This window comes from Pseudophryne corroboree, chromosome 10 (genome assembly GCF_028390025.1).
Source record: "Pseudophryne corroboree isolate aPseCor3 chromosome 10, aPseCor3.hap2, whole genome shotgun sequence".
NCBI classification, from domain to species: Eukaryota; Metazoa; Chordata; class Amphibia; order Anura; family Myobatrachidae; genus Pseudophryne; species Pseudophryne corroboree.
Genome location: NC_086453.1, coordinates 274,848,447 through 274,873,619, shown reverse-complemented (window position 1 = coordinate 274,873,619; position 25,173 = coordinate 274,848,447). Strand labels below are relative to the sequence as shown.

The 25,173-nt window shown below is 44.4% G+C and overlaps 1 long non-coding RNA gene and 2 pseudogenes across 1 annotated transcript in view; 1 reads left to right on the top strand and 2 right to left on the bottom strand.

Annotated features, from left to right (window-relative positions):
* Positions 1-15,190, bottom strand: part of LOC134965519 (uncharacterized) — a 65,963-nt gene extending 50,773 nt beyond the window's left edge. The window contains exons 1-2 of the long non-coding RNA XR_010188419.1: positions 15,090-15,190; positions 14,603-14,732 (exon numbers count right to left, since the gene is read on the bottom strand). This is a non-coding gene — a long non-coding RNA (uncharacterized LOC134965519). The remainder of the gene's footprint in view (positions 1-14,602; positions 14,733-15,089) is intronic.
* Positions 5,740-5,858, bottom strand: LOC134967197 (5S ribosomal RNA; annotated as a pseudogene).
* On the top strand, positions 7,382-7,500 carry LOC134968252 (5S ribosomal RNA; annotated as a pseudogene).
* Positions 15,191-25,173: the final 9,983 nt, after the last annotated feature.

Sequence of the window (25,173 nt, the reverse complement as noted above, 5' to 3'; positions counted from 1 at the left end):
ACATTTTCTTGTTTTGTTGGACATTTTCTTAAGAGTTTTTGATGGATTGGTTTAGGGTTATTGTGGCATGCTTGGCCTACTTTAGAAGGCTGCTGTGTGTGGCAGGAATAAACTATGGTCCAGTGGTTATTTAACTGCAATACATCAAGGTGCCCTCACCTACTAGGGTTAGCATCACTGGCTGCCTTGCTAGGCCTTTTGTTGTGAAGGTATGGGAGTTGGAAAATTGACATTTGCTATTGAGCAGGGCAACTGGTCCTGCAAGTCTTCTATATGTCAACTTGTTGGCGTAAGATGATTTTGTCACCATAATTATTATACAATTTTAAAATAAAAGGTTGACTGATTTTTAAATGTCACATTGTTGTTCATGGCATTATTCTAGTTGTTTAGTGATAAGTGGTTATCTGGATTTGGGTTTCAGTTAACATATGTCATGCATGTCTGAATGTCCGTGCCAAGCTTCCTGCTGCATTGTAGGAAGTGGAGTTTGGTGTCTAATTAGCAGTGGACAGAGGCCATGTGACACTGTGGCAAAAAACACAGGGAGTACATCAACATAAAATAATTTTATGAAGTACTTGGAGAATGCATCATATATGCATGGGCAGGGCAGTTTCATTGCAACAGGAAACACCCTAATGGGCCCTACACATTTAAAGATCCGCCGCTGAGCTGCCCGATGGCGGATATGGCTGACAGGCGACCCGGAGGCGGGGGGGGGGGGGGCAGTGATGGGGGGGGTAAAGTTACTTCACTCCCCCCCGTCACACGGCTCCATAGAAGTGCAGGCAAATATGGACGAGATCGTCCATATTGGCCTGCATGCACAGCCGACGGGGGTACCAGCGATGAACAAGCGCGGGGCCGCGCATCGTTCATCACTGGTGCCTCCACACTGCACGATATGAACGTTATCTCGTTCATTAATGAACGAGATCGTTCATATTTTGCAGTCAAATCGCCCAGTGTGTAGGGTCTATAAGTGTGCTCCTGGCTAATAAGGTCTTAAATTAAAGATCTTACCCTAACAATTGTGTGTGGTTGGGTTGTAGCTCAAAATAGTTTTACTTGTACAGTATATTGTATACTTTTAAAGTTTGTTTTACTCTCCCCATGTACGCAATTGCACTATTTGTTGTTGAACTTTTTCTAACTGTTCATAGAGCTGTGACAAAAAGATCAAAATGACTATTGCCACTGTTAATTCTCTAGCAAAAGTATTGTTCTCAGTAAGACTTAGGCGGTTCAGTGAAATGTTGTAATCGAAGCACAGAAGAGGCTCAATGCAATGTGCAAAGCAGGGGATCCAGATGGAAAAAAAGACTTCTTAAGATTTCAAAGGACCCAGAAACAAACAAGTGATAATCTCAGTGGTCGGATTGGTGCCAGCTTATACATGGAAGATGGGGAACAGGAGGAGAGGTGAGAAGGGAGAGCTAGACACAAAACCAGACAGTAAATTCTCAGGTACACAAAGAATGATCTAAACCTAGTACAGCCAAGAAGCTTTATTATTTGTGTAACCTAAGAGATCTGTTTGAATAACATTTTTTATGTTTCAATTGTGTTTCCCTGGGTAAGCAGAACAGGGCCATAAACCAACTCGACATGAACTATATTAAGGTTTTTCTGTACTCTGTTTTCACTAATTGATGAGGTCTTTATAAATGCTTTAGCCATTTGCTTCTACGGTTTTAACAATGGAAATGTTGTTTTACTGGTGTCTAGTAAGATATGCCAATAATGATTAGCAACCATCGATGCTCTGATGATAATGGAGAGTGCTTTCACCATCGATGGGTCCCCATCGATGGTAAACATTTGGTTGGGAAAACCTATTGGTTAGTGCAGGCTGTGGTTAGTGCCAGGACTGGGCACCATCTACACATGTCCTGAGCTAAACTATTGATGACTTAGGGGTCTATTTACTAATCCTTGCATGGAGATAAAGTGGATGAAGATAAAGTACCAGCCAATCAGCTCCTAACTGTCATGTCACATGCTGTGTTTGAAAAATGACAGGAGATGGTTGGTTGGGACTTTATCTCCATCCACTTTATCTCCATCCAAGTCTTAGTAAATAGACCCTTAATCATTCAAACAGGGGAGCCACACCAACTGCCAGTGAGTCCCGAACAGCAATGTCTGGCAGTGTTTGGTGTGGCAGTTGATATGGCTCCCCTATTTGAATTGTGGACTGCTCTGCAACTGCCACTGGTGAGGAGATATTTATCTCAATCTCCAGAGAACATAAACATCACATTTTCTAGCTTTTGAGATAATTATGTTGTTTTTTTTAAATATCCCCCTGAAAGCCTGTAAAGAGGGTAGGAGGCTAAACTGAGGTGTAGGCAAAGGGAGGCTGCATTGCTGTCTGTACACTGCATTAGAGCCCATTACCCAATGGTCCAACATCCCTCTCCTTTGATGACTTGGGACGTGGTCTCACCTATATACAATCCAACATTTTACTGACAACAGCTACAGTATATGACAGCAGGTGTAATACTCAGGTAAGTATCAGAATTTACCAGCTTCCAGGTGGGCCTAAAGTAGGCCACGTGTGTGTGTGTGTGTGTGTGTGTGTGTGTGTGTGTGTTTGTGTGTGTGTGTGTGTGTGTGTGTGTGTGTTGTTCTGAAAAAAATTTATATACTGTATTTATACATTTAATTGTCTTTTATTTTAAATCACACATTTCTTAGCAGTCATACCCAGGATTAGAACCCATGACCTGTTACACTGACAGCAGACACTTTACTGATGGAGCTATTTGCTCCTGTAGAGGAAGCATGAGAATTCTAACTATATGAAGTTATGTGTAATTGTCAGAGAAGTATCTTCATATAGTTAAAATTCTCATATTTCCTATACAGGAGCAAACAGCTTCATCAGTAAGGTGTCTGCTTCCAGTGTAATAGGTTGTGGTTTCTAATCCTGGGTGTGATACTTGTAAAATGTGTATATTCAGTATAATAAAGAGGGTGTGATTTGTAAGGTGCAGGGACCAGTGAGGAAGTCAGCCACTGAAAAGACAGCGACAGCTATCAATTAACTTAATTCAATGGTGTCACAGAATGGGAGGAGAGGTGCCCCCCTTCAGAGCAGGAGCCCGGCGGCAGATGACTCCGTTGCCTCCCAGAGTTCTGCCTCTGAACATAAGCAATATTATTTATAGTACACTCAAAGTAGATTGTATGTGCACACCTTGTTCATAAATAGAATACAAATTTCAATATATAACAAGAATAACTAACAATCTTAACAATGGGCCTAATTCAGACCTGATCATAGATGTGCTACATTTTAGCACATCTACGATCAGTCACACAGACATGAGGGGGCAATGCACAGTGGCGGTGCTTTTGTACTTTAGGAGTAGCTCCCTGCCAGCGCAGCTCCTGCGCACTGGCAGGAGCTACTTGTCACTGTGAGGGTCGCAGCGGCTGCGTGTGACATCACCCAGCTGCCGCGGCCCCCCCCCCCAACAGTCCGGGCACGCCTGCATTGCCCGGACCGCGCCCCCTAAACAGTGGCCAAACGCGGATGGCCCGCCCACCGACCGTCTCTGCCTGTCAATCAGGCACAGGCGATCACAGGGCTGAGACAGCCGTCGGCTGCCTGGCATGCGCCGGTGCACTGTGGCGTCGGCACATGCGCAGTTCAGACCTGATCGGCTGCTGTGCGAAAACGCACAGCAGCGATCAGGTCTGAATTAAGCCCAATGTACTATACTCTGCTAGTAATAGTCTCTTATAAATTATTACTAATGGGGCCCCGAATTGCTAACTTAAGTCTGTTAAGCAGTTCACGTTGGAGTACTCAATTTTTGTTAAATCAGAGCCTTATGTTACATGTGTAAGCCTTGCAGGGATAAGCTGGTTTTCATCCAAATTGTAAAGTATTCCTTTTCTTGTGTGACACTCAGGGTAAGTATCACGTGAAAAGTTACAATTTACAGGTAAGTATCAGGGAGTAAGTTTCCCTGGCAATTCACAATATAGTTCAAATTACAATTAGCACAGACATTAATTACACAGTTGCTCCTCAGTAGTTTTTATTTAGCTGGAACGCTTCTGGGTAACTTTTTCTCTACTGTAAAGCTTAGAAGTAGTTATCACAATTTATAATAACACTTTGTGCATACCTCCCAACTGTCCCGATTTTCGCGGGACAGTCCCGTTTTTTGGGTCTGTCCCGCTATCTATCCCACGGGCCGCAGTGTCCCGCGGTGGGAGGGGGGGGCAGTTGGGAGGTTACCTATCACTCCCTGCTCTGCACAGTTCAGAGCGGAGCAGCAGTGAATAGACGCGTCTATTCCAGTGAGGCAGAGGGAGAGGGGGCAGGGCCAGCAGCTCACAGAGCGCTGGCCATGCCCCCACTATGACGAAAATTTGAGGCATGGCTTGCGGTCGCGTCATCCACGTGAGGCCATGCCCCCTTTTCGGTGGCGCACGGCTGCGCCGCACGAGATGTCCCTCCTTCAAGACAGCAAATGTTGGGAGGTATGCTTTGTGCATGCAATGCACATTACCACAAAACATTACAGAATGTATTATCCGCCACCAACAATCTTAACGAGCTAATAAAAGCAACAAAAGTAATAACATAGATATTGCATTACTAGTGGGGCCCATGTACTAGTTTATGTCCATTAAATAGTTCATGTTGCAGAGCTCAGTCATAATAGCTATACAGTAGCTCCTTATTCAGTGATCACAGTTTTGAAAGTTCACAGTCTTATATAAAATATGTAGCTCTTGCAGGAGTAAACTGACTGAAATACAAAGAGCAAGGCCACAGTCAGACAGTCTTGCTACCCTGTAACTACCTCCGTATAACTTCTATGACAAAAATATCTGTCCTTAGCTGACACTTTCCCTGTATAGCTGTGTGACAGTGACGTCTACAAATTGCAAGTCGAGAGAGAGGAAGTACTGTATCACTATGCTCCCTGCAATGCTGATGCTCCTTTAACTGCAGATTAACAACTGTAGTCAATTAATTGTGTCCTTGGATAAAACTAGCTGCTGATTGGAATTGCATTTATAAAGTACTTACTGTATGCAGCTTTATGTTCCAAAACTATGCTTGCCTGTAGCATTTGAGCTAAGATACAGTGGCCCTCATTCCGAGTTAGCTAGCTGCTTTCGTTCGCAGCGGGCCGATTAGTTGAAAAAGCGGCACTTCTGCGCATGCGTACGGGCCGCAGTACGCATGCGCGTAGTACTTTCACACAAAACTATGCAGTTTTACACAAGGGCGAGCGACGCTTTTCAGTCGCTGTGTTGATTGGTGAGTGATTGACAGGAAGTGGGTGTTTCTGGGTGGTAACTGGCCGTTTTCAGGGAGTGTGCTGAAAAATGCAGGCGTGCCTGATAAAAACGCAGGAGTGAATATTAACATTTCAACAAAGGAAAAAAGCATTCCCTAAAAGAATTTGGAATGTTCAGATCTTAATTATTCTTTGATAAATGCATATAGGAAGATAGCTACATACCATGCTGCTTCCGTCTGCCAATGATCTGTACAAACTGTGTTTGTATTAATAAAGCCCCAAATAGGGTTGATTTCGAGAAAGGGAACACCCCCAGACTGAGATCTAACCCTAATGATTTGAGTCTGTCTTAGAGAAATTGCAATCGATGGACAAGGGTGGGATCTTATCACTGAAAAATAGTGAGAATAAGTGGAAGTGGTGATCCTGCTGTTAGTGTTATCCCACAGGGAATGCGGTCTTCCTACTGCACTGGGTATTCCCTAGCGGTCGCCCGTCTAGTTACTAACCTAGCCCACCTCCGTTTAGCTTCCAAAATCGGACGAGATTGGGCGGGAGCGTAGGGGTATGGTCGTAGGAGGACTTGCCCTATGCCCCTAATGAGAGTGCACCGAAAAGGAGAGATGGTTTTCTTCTGAGAAAGGGATGAGGGAAAAAAAGGGGAGAAAGAATGGGGTAGATCTAGTAAGCGTGAATCTGCTGTCCTCGTTAGACGGGAGAGACGTGTCTCCTGGGGGACACGTTCACCAGAATCGTGGATGAGAGTTCACGGAAGAAAGAAAAGAATGGGAAAAGCAAAAGAGAAAGAGAAGAATACCATTTGGTGTTGGAACCACTGCAATGTGGGGTCCCTTAGGAATGAGTGTTACGATGTTGAGCAAGGACCAATATTGCCGTACTATAAAAATATGAATAATCTGACAGGAGGAATGAGGTATTACAAGACCCCCTGAGGACGTGTAACTGCAGTACCTGCGGTGGACCTGATGCAAGACCACACTCAACCACTTGTCCTAGCCGTAAGCAGCTGCTCTCCATGGAAGTGAACAAGCCCGTAACCGGGTGAAACGCGTTTTCCCCTCTTTCCTGCGGGCCCCTTTCCTACCTGAAGACTGCTTGGGTGATATCTGATACTTACCTGTATTATTGAACTGGCTTTTTTGCCTAAATTATCACTAGCTTAGTGAGATTCCTTTTGCACATTGCCAATGTGGATTTTTCCAGGGGTATTATAACTAAGCTTAGGGTGATACTTAACCATCATTTGCTCTATAAATACCAGTTCTGATGCTTTAGCTTTTATACTGTTAGATGCAGAAAAAACTTTTTACTCTGTGATTGCAGGCATCCTCAGGTATACTTTACACTCCATATCTGTCCAATCCCTCATTGAACTGACAGGGACAGGTGGAATGTGGTCCCGCAGTTAAGTCTGTTTCAAGCATCTCAAACTTTGTGTTTTTTCATTTTTTCACTTTGTCTTAATCCTGTTGAGTCCTGTGTATATCACGCTTTACTGATAATTGCATGTGGTTCTGTAGAATGAAATCGGCACAACTTAATAGGTTTCTGGATGTTTCCGTTTATGACCTATTGTGTTGGAAATTGATTACTATACGTATTAATATCACTGGCGCTCCAATGTATAACCTACAAGCTTACGGCTAGGACAAGTGGTTGAGTGTGGTCTTGCATCAGGTCCACCGCAGGTACTGCAGTTACACGTCCTCAGGGGGTCTTGTAATACCTCATTCCTCCTGTCAGATTATTCATATTTTTATAGTACGGCAATATTGGTCCTTGCTCAACATCGTAACACTCATTCCTAAGGGACCCCACATTGCAGTGGTTCCAACACCAAATGGTATTCTTCTCTTTCTCTTTTGCTTTTCCCATTCTTTTCTTTCTTCCGTGAACTCTCATCCACGATTCTGGTGAACGTGTCCCCCAGGAGACACGTCTAACCTGTCTAACGAGGACAGCAGATTCACGCTTACTAGATCTACCCCATTCTTTCTCCCCTTTTTTTCCCTCATCCCTTTCTCAGAAGAAAACCATCTCTCCTTTTCGGTGCACTCTCATTAGTGGCACAGGGCAAGTCCTCATACGACCATACCCCTACGCTCACGCCCAATCTCGTCCGATCTTGGAAGCTAAACGGAGGTGGGCTAGGTTAGTACCTAGACGGGCGACCGCTAGGGAATACCCAGTGCAGTAGGAAGACCGCATTCCCTGTGGGATAACACTAACAGCAGGATCACCACTTCCACTTATTCTCACTATTTTTCAGTGATAAGATCCCACCCTTGTCCATCGATTGCAATTTCTCTAAGACAGACTCAAATCATTAGGGTTAGATCTCAGTCTGGGGGTGTTCCCTTTCTCAAAATCAACCCTATTTAGGGCTTTATTAATACAAACACAGTTTGTACAGATCTTTGGCAGACGGAAGCAGCATGGTATGTAGCTATCTTCCTATATGCATTTATCAAAGAATAATTAAGATCTGAACATTCCAAATTCTTTTAGGGAATGCTTTTTTCCTTTGTTGAAATGTTAATATTCACTCATGGTAAACCTTATTACTAAGTTTTGTTTTGTGCTGAGTTCCCATTTATTTTAAGAGTAGAAATAAAGAATTGATCGATAGACACATCACCACTCATTAGACACTAAAGATACAACAAGAGTGCGCCCCAACAAGAGTCATACTTTTTCTTCCTTTGCTGCATTTGCCTCCATTTTGACTCAGGGCGCACCGCCACATGGACAGATGGGAATGGTTAATACCTAATATTATTGTCCGATTTCTGGTATAAGTATCATCATCTTTCATATATCTAATAGGCCGGTGCAGGTCAAACCCCCTTTTTTTCAAAAACGCAGGAGTGGCTGAAGAAACGGGGGAGTGGCTGGCCGAACGCAGGGCATGTTTGTGACGTCAAACCAGGAACTAAACTGTCTGCAGTGATCGCAAGGCAGGAGTAAGTTTCGAACTGCTCAGAAACTGCATGAAAATTTTTACGTGCAGTTCTGCTAACCTTTCGTTCGCACTTGCTAAGCTAAGATACACTCCCAGAGGGCGGCGACCTAGCGTGTGCACTGCTGCTAAAAGCAGCTAGCGAGCGATCAACTCGGAATGAGGGCCAATGTAAGCAGCTGAACTGTCTTTTGTCCCTGAGGAAGCTTGTGATGTGTGGCTAGTGCAGCAGTGTTACATACCTCCCAACATGACCCTCTCCAGGAGGGACACAATGCTCTGCTCCTGGACTTCCCTCTCAATTTATAATTGCCATCACCTGTAGTGAAACACCTTTCTTATCCATTAACCTGTTCAAAACAGGTGTCAGCAATCTTAAATGAAGAGAAAAGTCCAGAAGCAGAGCATTGTGTCCCTCCTGGAGAGGGTCATGTTGGGAGGTATGGTGTTACCGACCTGTGTTACAAGGGTTAGGTTGGCCTCAATTAACCATCATAAGCTGATCCCTGTCTGCAGTGCAGCAAGACACTGTCTCTGCTCCTCCCACCGTCTGTTACTCCAAAGCAGGGCTACCTCCAGGGCTGTCCTTCAAAAGGGAGGGTAGGCTGCGTTGCCTAGTTTCCAGCTACACAGTCAATAGAGCCCATCACTGTTCTGCTCTGTTAGATGCCTGTCAGCCAGCACCATCGGAAGCAGTGAGATCCCCACAGGAGGCTGGTATTACTGATTGGCTGCTACAATGATGATCCGGTCACGGGAATCAAAACTGGCTTTACATAAGCTGTACAGCACTCCTGTCACACACCAGCAGCTGCCTCTGCTCCAAGTTGCTGCTCTGAGTCCATCTAAGATGGCTGCTGCCCAGGGCCGGATTAAGGCTGGTGGGGGCCCCGGGCAGCGAACGTGTGGGGGCCCCCACCACTAAAAATTGCGTCCAAAGAACCCCACACAATCACTCACACACACACACTCACCCACATACGGAGCAGCAGCTTTACAGCAGCGCACGCCGGTGGCTCAGTCAGTATATCGCGGGGTAGTGAAGTGAATTTCCGCAAGACACTGACTGAGCCGCCAGCGTGCGTTACTGAGTCACACGTTAGGGGCCCCCACAGACTGCGTTTTAATTGGAACAGTCTCTGTCAGCAGCCGCCAAAGAGACTGCTCCGATTTATAAAGCAGTGTGTGGGGGCCCGTAATGTGAGGGAGCCCTGGGACAGCCGCCCTTGTCGCGCCTAGGATAATCCGGCTCTGCTGCTGCCCAACTGCCAACTGTTTCTGAAGACGGCTGCAACTGCCACTGCCAAAGCTGTCTCTCTCTCTCTCTCTCTCTGGGATCAATACGCCTGTTGCTTATTGGTCAGTGTCCCCATGCCAGACACATCACTCAAGGCACAGGTAGCCCTATCCCTGCTGTAAGTTTAATAGTATCCAGTCTGGGATGCACTCAGCAGGGAAAAGGGCACAATAGTCACACTACAGCTCGTGGCAGCTATGATGGGGTGCCACATTCCCCACACGTGCTGGCTTCACTGGGTGCTTAGTCCCTGATTATACACTGCCACCAATGCATGTTGTGGCCACAGGATGGCTGACGACATACCCCACTGTCACCAATGTATAAAGGGCATAACATACAGGGCATCTTATGCATTTATATCTATATACACTATTACAATAGATCAGGTGCATATATATATATTTCTGCTGCGGAGTACACTGGGCTCCACAAGGATTAACATCGGGGGTGTAGAGTAGGATCTTGATCCGAGGCACCAACAGGCTCAAAGCTTTGACTGTTCCCAAGATGCACAGCACCGCCTCCTCTATAACCCTGCCTCTGTGCACAGGAGCTCAGTTTCGTTAACCAGCCCAATGCAGTAGCAGGTACTAGAGACGACAATCGCTCGTAGCCAATTACACCACGCACTCACCACAGGAGAGGGTGTCAGCGGCTAATTCCACACCAACCCAAAGAAGCTAAGTGCGTCAGGGTAGGCGCCTTGTGGAGCCCAGTGTACCTCGCAGAAAGAGATTTAACAACGGTAAGTTCTTACCATAAATCTCGTTTTCTGCTGTGGGGTACACTGGGCTCCACAAGGATTAACATCGGGGATGTCCTAAAGCAGTTCCTTATGGGAGGCGATGCACTGTAGCGGGCACAAGAACCTGGCATCCAAAGGAAGCATCCTGGGAGGTGGAAGTATTGAAGGCATAGAACCTAATGAACGTGTTCCCTGAGGACCACGTAGCCGCCTTGCACAACTGTTCAAGGGTTGCACCACGGTGGGCCGCCCAAGAAGGTCCAACCGACCGAGTAGAATGGGCTTTGACGGTAGCAGGAACCGGACGACCAGCCTGTACATAAGCATGCAATCACCATTCTAACCCATCTAGCCAGTGTCTGCTTGGAAGCAGGCCAGCCACGTTTGTGAAAACCAAACAGTACAAAAAGAGAATCAGATTTCCCAACAGAGGATGTTCTCTTCACATAGATACGGAGAGCCTGTACCACATCCAAAGACCTCTCTTTGGAGGACAACTCAGGAGAATTAAAGGCCGGAACCACAATCTCATGGTTAAGGTGGAAGGAAGACACCACCTTGGGTAAATAACCTGGCTGCGTTCTAAGAACCGCCCGGTCACGGTGAATAATCAAATGGGGAGACTTACAGGATAAGGCACCCAAGTCCGAGACCCTTCTAACTGAAGCAATAGCCAGCAAAAATTGCACCTTAAGGGAAAGCCACTTAAGGTCAGCAGAGGCAAGAGGGTCAAACGGAGACTTTTGAAAGGCCTCCAAAACCACCAACAGATCCCAAGGGGCCACAGGTGGCACATAAGCAGCACTAGGAGTCAGTGGTTCTTGATCTTTCCCTATATTATCCTCCAAATTTTTGTTCTCCATTATTTTTATGGAGTTATATAACACAATATGCAGCACAGGAGACCAAACCCCTACACCACACAGGGCAAACCCTGTAAAAATTATTTGGATTAAATATTAATAACCCCTTTATTTGAAGTAAAAAATATACAGCACACGACAGTACCACTGGACTGGAATTTTATGGCAGTACCACTGGACATATACGGCAGTATCACTGGACTGGATTTATACGGCAGTACTACTGGACATATACGACAGTACCACTGGACATATATGGCAGTATCACTGGACTAGATTTATATGGCAGCACCACTGGACATGTACGGCAGTATCACTGGAATTATATGGCAGTACCACTGGACTGGACTTATACGGCAGTCCCACTGGACATATACGGTAGTACCCCTGGACATATACGGCAATATCACTGGACTTTTAGGGCAGTACCACTGGACGTATACGGCAGTACCACTGGACTGTATATAAACGGCAGTATCACTGGACTTATACGTCAGTACCACTGAAATTATACGGCAGTATCACTGGAATTATACGGCAGTATCACTGGACTGGATTTATACACCAGTACCACTGGATTTATTCGACAGTACCACTGGACATATACAGCAGTATCACTGGACTTATATGGAAGTATCACTGGACTGGGTTTATGCGCCAGTACCACTGGACATATATATGGCAGTATCACTGGACTGGATTTATATGACAGTACCATTGGACATATATGGCAGTATCACTGGAATTATATGGCAGTACCACTGGAATTATACGGCAGTACCACTGGAATTATACGGCAGTATCACTGGACTGGACATATATGGCAGTACCACTGGATTTATATGGCAGTACCACTGGACATACACGGCAGTATCACTGGACTGGAATTATACGCCAGTATCACTGGATTTATACGGCAGTACCACTGGACATATATACGGCAGTATCACTGGACTTATACGGAAGTATCACTGGACTGGATTTATACGGCAGTATCACTGGATTTTTACGGCAGTATCACTGGACATATATGGCAGTACCACTGGAATTATACAGCAGCACAGGGACACCACCACTGGACTGATGCAAGACAACACAGCACCACTGCAATGGACTGGACTTATACAGCAGCAATGGACATATGGCAGCAGAGTACACCACCACTGTGACTAGATTGATGCAGCTCGAGACACCACCACTGGACTGATGCAGCACAACACAGCACCACTGGACACCACCACTGGACTGATGCAGCACAACACAGCACTACTGGTCTGGACTTATACAGCAGCACTGGACATATGGCAGCAGAGGACACCACCACTGTGACTGGACTGATGCATCACAAGACACTACCACTGTACCGATGCAGGACAACACAGCACCACTGCACTGGACTTATACAGCTACACTGGACATATGGCAGCAGAGGACACCACCACTGAGACTGTACTGATGCAGCATAAGACACTACACTGGACTGAGCAGCACAAGACAGCACTGGAATCGCCACCCCACTTTCCCTCCCACACAGACACTGAGGATGGAGACACGTCCTCTCGATACACTCTCCAATTCTGCAGTGAAAATGCAGACGACACGCGGTTCCTTATATGGATTCCAAAACCCGCGAGAATCCGACAGAGGGATGATGATGTTTTGCCTCGTTCTGGTTTCCGAGTCAGGCGGGAAAACCCGAGGCGGGTTCGTATCTGGGCTCGGGTAGTAAAGTTCAGGGAGGTTCGGTTCTCAGAGAACCGAACCCGCTCATCTCTAATTTAATCCAAATAATTTTTACAGGGTTTGCCCTGTGTGGTGTAGGGGTACGCTCTCCTGTGCTGCATATTATTATAATAACTCCAAATAAAAGGGTTATTATCCAAATAATTTTTACAGGGTTTGCCCTGTGTGGTGTAGAGGTACGCTCTCCTGTGCTGTATATTATTATAATAACTCCAAATAAAAGGGTTATTATTATCCAAATAATTTTTACAGGCTTTGCCATGTGTGTGGTGTAGTGGTACGCACTCCTTTGCTGCATATAGTTATATAACTCCAGAAAAATCATGGGGAACAAAAATTTGGAGGACAAAATAAGGAAAGATCAAGAACCTCATTGCACCTATTTTTCTTCTTTGCATGATGTGCTCTTTGGGACCTAGTTTTTTAAACTGCCATCCTGTCTTCCACTGCAGTGCCACTCCTATATGGGCCAGGAGTTGGTGCCGCACACTCGTGTCGCTTAGTTTAGTCATCCAGCGACCTTGGTGCAACCTTTTGGTCTAAAAACAATATTGTGAGGTGTGAGGTGTTCAGAATAGACTGGAAATGAGTGGAAATTAATGTTATTGAGGTTAATAATACCGTAGGATCAAAATTACCTTCAAATTCTGTGATTTTAACTGTTACTGTATGTTTTCTTCTAAAATCATCCAGATCCAAAACCAAAATGTGCAGGGGTGGTTTTGGCAAAACCAATCCAGATCCAAAACACGAGCGGGGATCCAAAACCAAAACACGAAAAGTGCCGCACATCTCGAAAAAGGGACGTGTCTTTTGAACATAGCATAGGGCAGGATGACTGGTAGTGAAGCAGGTGCATACTGTATTGTGCAGCTGCAGATGTTTGAACTATAATGACGAAACCTGAAGGTGGAAATATTAAACAGGCTGTTCACTGTAAGAAATATTCCGATCTCACTGCTGTCATGCAACATCTTATCGTTCTAAAACGGTCTCCTCGTTATTAATTGTCTGGTCCTAGGCAAATGTAGCCACTTAGAGAATACCTGGATTCTGCAAAGGTTTCTCATACAGCCTTAACGACTCCACGAAAAGAAAAATAGAAGTTTTTATTAAATCACTGCTGCTGACAAAATACCACAGCTTCCCTTTAGATCACTGACGCTCACACTGTCAGCATTGCCTTGTATCTGACAAAATATCGGAGTCTGGCTCATTCTAACAGACCGCATAGAGGATTTGTAGCTGAATAAAGCAAATGCTTTTCCATACAGTAGGTATTCGGATTACTATATGATTGTCTGGTAATCTACACAACATGCATTTCCTAAACAACTCCTTTAGATGATTCCACTACCAGCCAGGGAGAAACCATCCTGATGGCTGGGTTGTAGCCAGACCTGGCAGCCGAGGGCTTGACAGGCGAAGATGGTGAATCTAATTGATCCAGAGGACACTGAGTATTGCTTTCCTCTCAACGCTGAGAGTTCTTTTAGCATTGATCAGGTATATCTGCTTTTCTAATGGGTTTAACAAATGCCCGTTAAAAAAATAAAAACAACAAAAACAAAATAGAAAGCAAGACAGCCTGCAGCAGCCAGACAGAAAGAACAAAGAGTATTAATGCCAAGTCAGAGGGTCACGGATCTCATTAGCACCCTGGAGAAAAAAACAGATAAATAGAACACGTACCTGGTTTAACTGTACGTGTCAAAGCAAGGGATGTAGGGAGGTCAAGTGGCAAGAAAGTTGCATGCTCTGCAGGAAGATGGCAGGCTTCCTGTTTCTTCCATTCCATATTTCACTATACGATATTGAAAGACTGTAGATTAAAAATTGTAATTAAAGGTTCATGATGTGTTTTCTGTAATTTGAAGCAGCATATGTAACATCTACTAAAATCCATGTAACAGTTACCCCAGTCTTCACCTTGACATTTCTCTCTTTTATTATATTGTTCAGCCGCAGCTAATCACAACTGCAGAATTAACACTTGGTTATCAAGGCTGGCTTAATAGCATTGTAGGCCCTGGGCAAAGCAAAGCACCGGGGCCCCAACACACCCATTCGTGGGAACCAATTAACCAATCACAACCGGAATGGTATGTGGCTGGGGGGGCATAGTAATAAATACATTTTGGCGCTCCCCCCCCCCCCCCCCTGTACGTGGAGAGCTTACCTCCGGATCCCCGCTGAAACTCCTGCTTTATAAAGGCTGCCGCCTGTGCTGCAGTGTGCTGCCCCATGTCCTGTGTCCTGGCCAGCACTTCACTCTTCAGAGATGCATAACTGGTAGGAGGCGTGGCCATGTTGGGCCTGCTAGGACATCCCCGCCTCCTCCCAGTAATGCATCAGTGAAGAACCGGCTAGGACAGCAGAGGGGGGCAGCATGCTGCGGCGCAGGTGGTGACTTTTTAAAGTAGGAGTCTTAGCGGGGATCCGGAGATAAGCACTCCCCCACCCCAGCGCTTGCATGCTGCCCCCTTGCCCTCCTCCCCCCCCCCATTCCGATGCCTCTGCCTCCACTGCAGTTCTGCGCTGTCTCTCCACATACTTCCCATACAGAGAATGGCTGTCAGCACTCTGAATGGTGGATAGCTCCAGACATCCACCAATCAGCATTCTGACAGCTATTTACTGTAGACAGTGAGGCAGGTAGAGAACAATGCCTCACCACTCTGATTGTGTGACCACCGCCCGCTCCTGCTGGAAGGACCCTAGAAGTGTTTGGTCCTGGGCAGCTGCCAATACTGTGCCTATACATTAAGATGGCCCTGTTGATGATCATGTACTGTGTGCAGATTTCTCGACATTGGTTGATAATAATTATGTATGGGGCACGACAATAGCATGCTGGGAGTGTGACCATGTCATTGTGAGTGCCACACTAGTGCTGGCGTTTTTCACATTAAAACGAATGCCCTTATTTATCAATGAGTGATAAATTTCACTGTGAGTGATAAATTACACCAACCAATCAGCTTCTAACTGCCATGATACAGAATGTGTTTGGAAAATGAAAGTTAGGAGCTGATTGGCTGGTGCAATTTATCACTCACAGTTAAATTTATCACTCATTGATAAATAAGGGCAACAATTTTGTATTTTTATAGAAATAGCTCCAAAACACCAGTGATTGGGACTGCTGTGCCAAAATCAGGATGGTTGCGAGAAAACATGTATATATGTATGGAAAGAAATACCAGTTGCTGTACATATGATCAGGAATGGAAAATTCACTACTCCTGAGCAGAGCCCTGGGCTGATCCCATCGCTCCCCCCATGCATGTGATGTCATAATGTCACAAAGAGCATGTTCAGGACCACAAGCTAAATACAGTGACGGTGCCACCCGTTTGGCCTTGTGCCCTGGCCAGCGGCACTGCATGCACATTACCAGTTATGGCACTGCTCCCAAGACACAAAAGTAAGAGACAACAAAGTTAAATAACATTTCCAGCGGTTTGGTTTGCCAAGCTATTAAGTCAATCTAAAAAACCCTTTGCCAAATGTACAAGTGAGCTATTGATGCCTGAATAGGCAAACTGAAACAATTCACATCAAAACACCGCAAGTTCTGAAATCAAATTACAACGTCTCTTGCAGCTAACAATATGTATATGTCCTGCTTGTTGCAGCTTGCCGACAGATAAATAGAGGAAGTGTTTTTTATTTTTGTCCAGACAATTTATTTTCAGTTTTCCATAGTACTTTATTATTTTTTTGCCTGTCTGGGGAAAGTACCCAACCCATAGCTAACATATTACATACTGTAGATGTTGCATCCAATTGACCTGCAGTATATAATAGCTATTACTTAATTCCAATAGCCACAAGTAGGCTCTGTGGACACTGTAGTGAGAATCAGCAAGTAAACATACCAGGAAATAATAATGGTTGTTTATTTTGTTAGATAATGTGCAGTTTAAACATTATTATTATTATTATTATTATTATACGGTGTACTGGTTAGCATTACTGCCTCATAGCACTGAGGTCATGGGTTTGATTCCCACCATGGCCCTAACTGTGTGGAGTTTGTATATTTTCCCAGTGTTTGCGTAGGTTTACTTCGGGTACTCCGGTATCCTCCCACAATCCAAAAATATACTGGTAGGTTAATTGGCTCCAGACAAAAAAAAAATTAACCCTAGCGTGAATGTGTGTGTACATGTGGTAGGGAATATAGATTGTAAGCTCCATTGGGGCAGGGACTGATGTGAATGGCCAAATATTCTCTGTACAGTGCTGCAGAATATGTGTGCGCTATATAAATAACTGGTTATTATTATTATTATTATTATTATTACTATAATATAATGTATAGCTTTTAAATCCAGGACAATTGATTTTAAATAATGTTTTCTCTTTTTGTTGCACTTAAGCTCTTCACTGATCTTGGGATTTATCTACATATTTTTTCCATCTTATATGCGCCATTGCAGTGGAGTAACCAGCTTTGACATGAAGGGAAGTGAAAATAGAAAACTAGGTGCACCAGGCCCAGGTGTTTAAAAATTCAAATATCAAAATATAAATACATTTTATTTGCAGCCAAATTACATTAATAACTCCACCTGACATCATCACAGAAGTCAGTACTACCCTCATATTACAGTAGTTATGCCGTTATTACAGAAAAACCCTTTGACAGCTATGGGGGGAGGTACTCCCAACTGTAATCTCCCAACTGTAATCTCCCTGAAATTAGTTTTCAAACGTAGGGAAGTATAGGGTAGGGGGATGTAGTATAGTGATGCAGTGCAGTGTGTGTAGGGGGATGTAATCAATGTAGTTATGTTGTGCAGCGTATAGGGGGGGTGCATGCCCTCCTACATGACCTATTCCATTAGGTACAAAATGCTCTGTTCCTGGACTTTCTTCCACTGGCAGTTACAGAGGTGGGGCTGCGGTCCAAAATTAAACTGGGGGAGCTGCCCCAACTGTCACCCCAAACACTGCCAAACATCGCCGACCGGGACTCACTGGCAGTTGATGTGGCTTCCCTACAGTATTTGAATATTGTACTATGCTGCAGCACCACCTCCGAAGCCGCCACTGGAAGAAAGTCCAGAAACAGAGCATTTTGTACCTAATGGAATGGGTCATGTTGGAGGGTATGGGGATGTAGTGTAGTAATATAGTGTATCGTATAGAGAGATGTTGTTTAGTGATGTAGTGCAGTGTATAGGGGCATGTAGTGTAGTATAGTGCAGCGTATGGGGGGGATGTAGTTTAGTGATGTAGTGCAGTGTATAGGGGCATGTAGTGTAGTAATATAGTGCAGCGTATGGGGGGTATGTAGTTTAGTGATGTAGTGCTGTGTATAGGGGCATGTAGTGTAATGATGTAGTGCAGTGATGTAGTGACGTGTATAGGGACACACAGGGAGGTTATGTAGTGGAACATACTGATGGGGGGCCATGTGACAGAGACGCTCAGTGCGTTTGGAGCACACAGGGGATGTGTCAAATTACTGCCTTGTTCCTGGTGACAAAAATTCTAGTTTTCGACCCTGGCAGGGAACATGCAGTAAGTATAGAAACAGTGCTCTGCATATCGTAAAACTTCCCGGTGGTATTTTACCATGGTAACTGGCATGTTCAGCCAACAGCTCAACTAGACTGACGCATCTAAACCAAAGGACGTACTAAGGGTAATAACAGAATACAATAGTGGTCATGCACCCATACTGTACATTAGTAAGCTCACTTATAACCCTTTCACACATGCAGCAAAACCCCAGGTTCCTGCACATGAAGTACATCGGCCTGCTCTTTACCAGGGTCGGGCTGAGACCTGGGAATTTGCAAGCTTGATAGACCTGGAAATTTCCCATGCTGCATGTGTGAAAGGGCTATTACTGAAGCTATAGTGATCACACTAGGGTGTTTTAGCAGGGCGCCGCACCCTGCCCGATTTTTTAAGGGCTTTACCCGCCCTGCCCTTTCTGCGGCGCCCTGCTAAAACAGCTGCCCGCTTCCTGCCCTCCCAGCGTGTAAAGATGCCGTGTGCAGCCGCGCGGCATCCATTCACGCTGAGAGAGAGCTTGGGGGAAGCCCAGCACCTCCGTGGGTGCTGGGCACGCCCCCAACAGTGACGCCGACGGCCGCCCACACCCCCTTTTTTCACGTCTGTGGGCTGAACCGCCCACTTTTATTATGCATAGTGACCCGCCCCCTTTTTTGCTTTGCCGTGCCCCCTTTTCTTTGCCGCGCGCGCACACGGCCCTCTCAGTCCGGCACTCTGCCCTGCCCTGCCCGGATTCTAGAGTGAACACTAAGCTATGAAAGGAAGTTACTATTTACAAACTGGGCTTCTAGTCCGTTAAATGGCCAGTATAAAGGCATCATGAATGCTGTACATTGGCATATTTTGCCTAAACAGTAGAGGGTCAGATAGATCTCTGACAAGCACAAAAAGACAAAAAAATAAAACAGCACAATCAGCTGGGTACAGACACAGCACCTTCACTACATGTGCCCAACCTGCTCTGACTACACAGACAGCACAGGCATAGCCAGATTAAAAGGGGGCGCAGGGCATACTGTACCACGGGCCCCTCTTTGTCAGGGGGCTCCCAGCCAGAGCACACTGAAATCATTAGTTTTCCCTCTTATGCAGCAGCAGAACCAGGCAGCCAGAATGCTAGCAGAGCAGTATGCAGTGCAGGCAGATACAGGTGTATCAGGTTTCATGAGCTACCAACTGAGCTTTACGACCAGAGGAGAGATAGGAGGGTGGAGAGAGCTGTAAGTGACACAGGATTCCCAGCTTCTTCTCCTCCCCACCTGGGTGTTATGGTCCTGTGTAACCTGTTCTCTAATGAGGGTCTAGAGAGAGACCCCCTGAGTCTTGTCCCAGTGTGTAATTAGTACAGAGGCTGCTGCTATTCTTGTGTGTGACAAGATAAATTATACTGTAGAGTTATTTTTCTCTGTGCATTTTTTAGGTTGTTAAAGTTGTCTTTGTTCCACTACAAGAACATTTTATAAACTAGTAGTCTTTCAATTAGGTGGCAATATAAACAGCACCCAGGCATTAGTAAACTAATGTTTACATCTACTATACACCATTGTTTTAAATTTAATTTAAACAAGCCATACATCCCAACATGACCCATTTCAGGAGTGACAAAATGCCCTCTAACTGGAAAGAGTCACGTTGAGAGGTATGCACAATCTAATATACGCCCCCCCCCCCCTCCTTCCACCAATGCCCCCCTGTCTTTAGTGCCTGTCCTGTCACTGCCAAGGCTTAATCCAGCCCTGAGCACAGTGACATGTATATGGGATACACTACGAGCCCGCCGCAAGAAACGGCACTGGCGCTAATATATGCTAATGCTGCTAGAGGCATAACTTGTGTAAGTAGATGCCTTCTGCTGGCTTCTCTGATCCGCTACTGCATCGGAAGATACAGTATTGGGTGATCTGCGTGAACATCGGTTCATCTAAGTATCCTTCAGGTTACACTGAATGTCCGGTGTTTTCATGCTGCCTGGGCCAATGAAGTTGTGTCCAAGTATGCAGCCACTGGCCTCAGCATGCCCATAAAATAGGGCCAATACCCCAGTTTTTTTAAACGATGTCAGTAGCCATCCATTCCACGTCCCAAAATGGGGCGCTGCGACCACATGTCACAGATGTGCACAAGCGCAGTACAAATCCTGCTCAGGTTGATAAACATCTCAGATAAACATTTGCGTACGTCACTGAATTAGACCCAATATCTTAGATAATAAAAAGCTAAAGCTGCTCCTTATCTCAGTGGGGGGAATTCAAGTGTTTTGCGCGCTGGTGAATACTAGATGGTGCCCATAGGAGCAATTCAAGTGTTGCTCCGTTCAGCCGTACACATCTGGCGCTGACATTACTGTTATGTTGTCCGTCATTTTGTCGAGCTTGTAACTAGCAGCCTAATCAAAGTTAGCTGCTATTAAGAGAAAAAAAAAGGGAAACACCAAGATGTCAGCATTGCCAAGTAAGATCCATGTATCAGGTGCAATTCAAAGCATTGAGAAACGGGCATTCCCCTTTGACGTGCTGTACGGATAGTTGCACTTAGAAGCAATGCATGTCAATATTTTCTAGGGGTACCTGCTGTAAATGAGCTTTATAGTCACTAACATGTTAGAGAATTGTTTTATATGCTAATTAATTAGTGCAGGTGCACTTTGCAGAATTGCTATAATTAATTGTACAGAAGTTTACACCTGTATAAACACGCACACACACCTGCAGGTCTGTGTATCATAACACTGCAATATTTCTCTGCCAGTCAAACAATCACTTATCTTGGGAAATCTTATATATCCTCCTAAAAAACACATAATCAATCTGAACAGAAGCTGAATAACCCTACTGTAAACCTGCGTTATATCTCCTTACCTGTGGGAGATTACTGTAGTTTGCCGATATTTTGCAGACTTCATTTCCCTGATGCAGCAGATTCTCTACAGTTTTGTCAACTGAGATCTTTAAGAAAGCCCATTTATTAACGCTTTCCTTGCAGACCAGATGCTTTAACAAGAATCAGATACTTATAAACTGTATGCAGTATCGCCTCAGCCTGCCCCCCCAGACGCCGCGGGGTACTGAGTTTAGAAGAGGTGCTCATTGCTGTATAAATATATATTAATCTCAGTCCTATTTTGGGAGGTTTTCTTTTTTTACAATTTGAGCAGAAACATTATTCACGGTTAATGTGTTTATTGAACGCAGATCACAAAGAGCCTTGGAGCTGACAGAACAATCACAGGAGTCAGTTCATGGGTATTGATTGCAAGAACCATTACCTGACTCCCCCCTCCCCCATTGCCACCCACTCCTGCAAGTATAGTGCACTTGGTGGTGGATGCTGCCGCTCATTTAGTATACACTCTAGTTAGTAGATATTCTCCCATATTCATCTTTTAATTATTCAATAGGGCCTGTCATCATGGGAACTGGGGATTATATAGTAAGAGAAGCAGAAAGCTTAATGCAAAACAAATACTTTCCTCACATCGATTTTGCCCAGGCAAGGGTCGGTACTGCGTTTCCTTATACAATAACTAGTAACTAATTATTGCCTTTAGAATGAGTCTAAAGCTGGGCACACACCTGTACAGTCTCCTCATATCAGATGAACGGACGATGATTGTGTATGCAGCGCCGATGCAGTAGCGTTAGTCAATAAATGGCTTATAACGCTCCTGGAACAGTCGGGACCAGGAGGTCGCACCTCATGTGCTGCACATGCAACCGCCCAATCCCCATAGAGAAGACGCTACCCCCTGCTGCTGCCCTCACCACACAAGAAGTCACCGCTGGATAAACACGCAGCCCAGCTGATTGGGAGCGTTTATCCGGTCAGCCAGGGATCGAACAAGCCGAACAGTGCAAGTTTTAAAGGATAGCCATACTTAGGCACAAGTGACTTAATTAGCACCTCAGTTATTGGGATTTAGCAATCTATACTCAAGCATGAATATCCTTAAAAACTGGACTGTTATGCTGCCATACACTAGATTGATATCATGTACGAATACACGTTTTCGACACCTCATACGCTGCATTGTGTGCACATTGTGCGTGTCTTGGGTACGATTACGATGCACAATCCCTTGGGTTGAATGTCGCATCCTCTGATCATACATGCAGCCCATATTATTCGTCGTAATCGTATGCACATCGTAACATGTTTGAGTGGCATTTTCCTGGACTTTTTTTTTTGTGGGGCACACAATCGATTGTTTAACGACAGATCATTAGCACATCGTGTGTCACTCGTGAGGCTGGGACTGCCAGAGAGCTGCCGGGGAGTTCCAAGGGAAATCATGAGACAACTCGCATCAGATGCTGGTCACCCTAACGTATGGCCACCATTAGTTTGCCTTGATGACCGAGGTTGGGATACACTGGTCTAATAGATACCCACTCTTCAATGAGGTCCCCAGCTAATAGGTGACGGACTTTACAGAAAGACACCCAAAGGTCACTGACACAGGGTGTGCCCACAAGACATCTGCTAACACCAAAATAAGAGCAAAATTATGACATGCCAAAGGTTAAATGGGAGCAATACAGTAGCCTCAAAGGCAATGAAATGGGCAGGGTCACAGAAATTTAGGGACAGTTCTAAGGAAGCCTTATTAACACAGGTAGAGTAGACAAGCAATGCTGTGTCAATGAAAGTCTTGGTGCTCCTTTTGAGCCCAGCACCTGCTGGCATTAGCAGGCAGTAACTAAAATTTCATACAATAGACATTAGGACAGCAGAAAATACTGCCGCATGCAGCATGTACGAGTATTTAGGGATTTTCGTGCACTTTCTGTAGCAAGAAATTATTCAACTACATGAACATCGGAATTGCGTGCAGGTCTGAGTTAGGCTCTAAAATCTACACACAAGACATACGCATGCACATCTTACCATCCTATACAGATGCACACACGTGACACATCTGGTTAGTGGTTACAAGGTGATACTTACAAAATAAATCTCACCAAAGAAATAAATACAAAAACATCAAGCTTACCATTAATGATATGATCCACACTACCACAGAGAATAATCACCATCGTTATGAGAGTTCTAACAAGCTAAGATCTAAATACTGGGCTTTTTCACATTTTCATTCATCATTATTGAAAGCGATATCCGGATGATAGGTCGGCAGTGATAAGGTCAACAGTCAATAGGTTGACCCCATATGGTCGACATGCATTAGGTCAACAGGTACAAAAGATTGACATGGTCACTAGGTTGACATGTTAAAGGTCAACAGTGCTTAAGGTAGACAGGTACAAAAGGTCAACGTGACAATGGTCAACACATGTATGATCGACGCACATTTTTAGGATTTTTCAATTTTTTTCTACTTTTACATACAACCATCCACATGGACTACGATTGGGAAGAGTAACCTGTGCCAAGCGCAGCAGTAGCGGAGTGATGCACCTTGCCCGAAGCATGGCGAGCAAATCGAGCCAATCCATGGGACACGTGCACTAACTGGTGTACACTAACTCGCATGTGGTTAAACATACAAAATAACACCCACAAATGCAAAAAACAGTGTCAACCTTTTTTGTGTCGACTATTTCCTTGTCGACCTTTTCACTGTGTTGACCTTTTGTACGTGTCAACCTTTTCAGCTGTCTGCCTTTTCACTATCAACCTTTTGACCCTGTCAACCATATGGGGTCAACCTAGCGATTGCCAACCTAATATTTGTTGTCCTAATGATCCACACCCATTGAAAGCATCTTTGAGGAAGCCATTGGCTAGTGGTGAATGTATATCAATCAACTACCGCAACAGTTTGCTCACTTCCGTTATTTACCGTATCATTTCTATACTAGATTGATTTACCCTTTTGTTGTCTGACCTCCATTTATTTTCTTATGTCTGGTCCCTGCAGTACAATCATCCTCTCATTCATTACGTAGCTTTGTGTAAAATACCCTAACACAATATAAAAAAAACATATTGTATCACTTTTTTATTATAACTGTCCTCTTTCCTTATTACATTAATTATGTATCAGTCCTATTGCTACACCAACACATTCCTTTATCCATTATCTACATTGTTGGAAAACTATCATGTTAAACACAAGTTTTTTTGTTCACAATGTTTTACTTAATTTCTATTTATTTCCTTATACACACCTACCAGTTTGTTGACTGTAATAAATGTGTATTCATTAACTCAACGCTAAACAATTATAATTTATTATACAGTACCATCGTAATTTATGAAATGCACCTTCAGTATCTCATTTCTTATACTGTTATATAATTAATCCATCACCCTTGCACTACATACTGTACTGTCCTATTTTTACCCTTTATATCACACTTTTTTTTATTTGTAATTATTGTTTTAGTTCCTTTTTTTTCTAATTCTCATTTGCGCACATATTTTTCTACCAACCAATTATTGGGAATTGTTGCAGCCAAGGTAGATCTAACATGATAAAAGTTTTTAAAGTGGTATATAAAGAGATTTGTTTATTATGCTGGTGCCCAATTTGTATTTGAACTATATCCTCAAGGAATTAGACCCCTGCTAAGGACTGTGAATGGATTATTACTGTTATAACCCCCGCAGCCTTATTTAGACAAATCTCAGCAGTGAATAGATTTTTGTAGGAGAATCAGCCATATAGATAGCAGGAGGATGCCAACCAAGACACTACCACTTTAAGTAAAATAGGCCAACCAGCCAGAATTTGCGCAGCAGCATGTAGTCTACTGTATGTAAGGAACTAAATT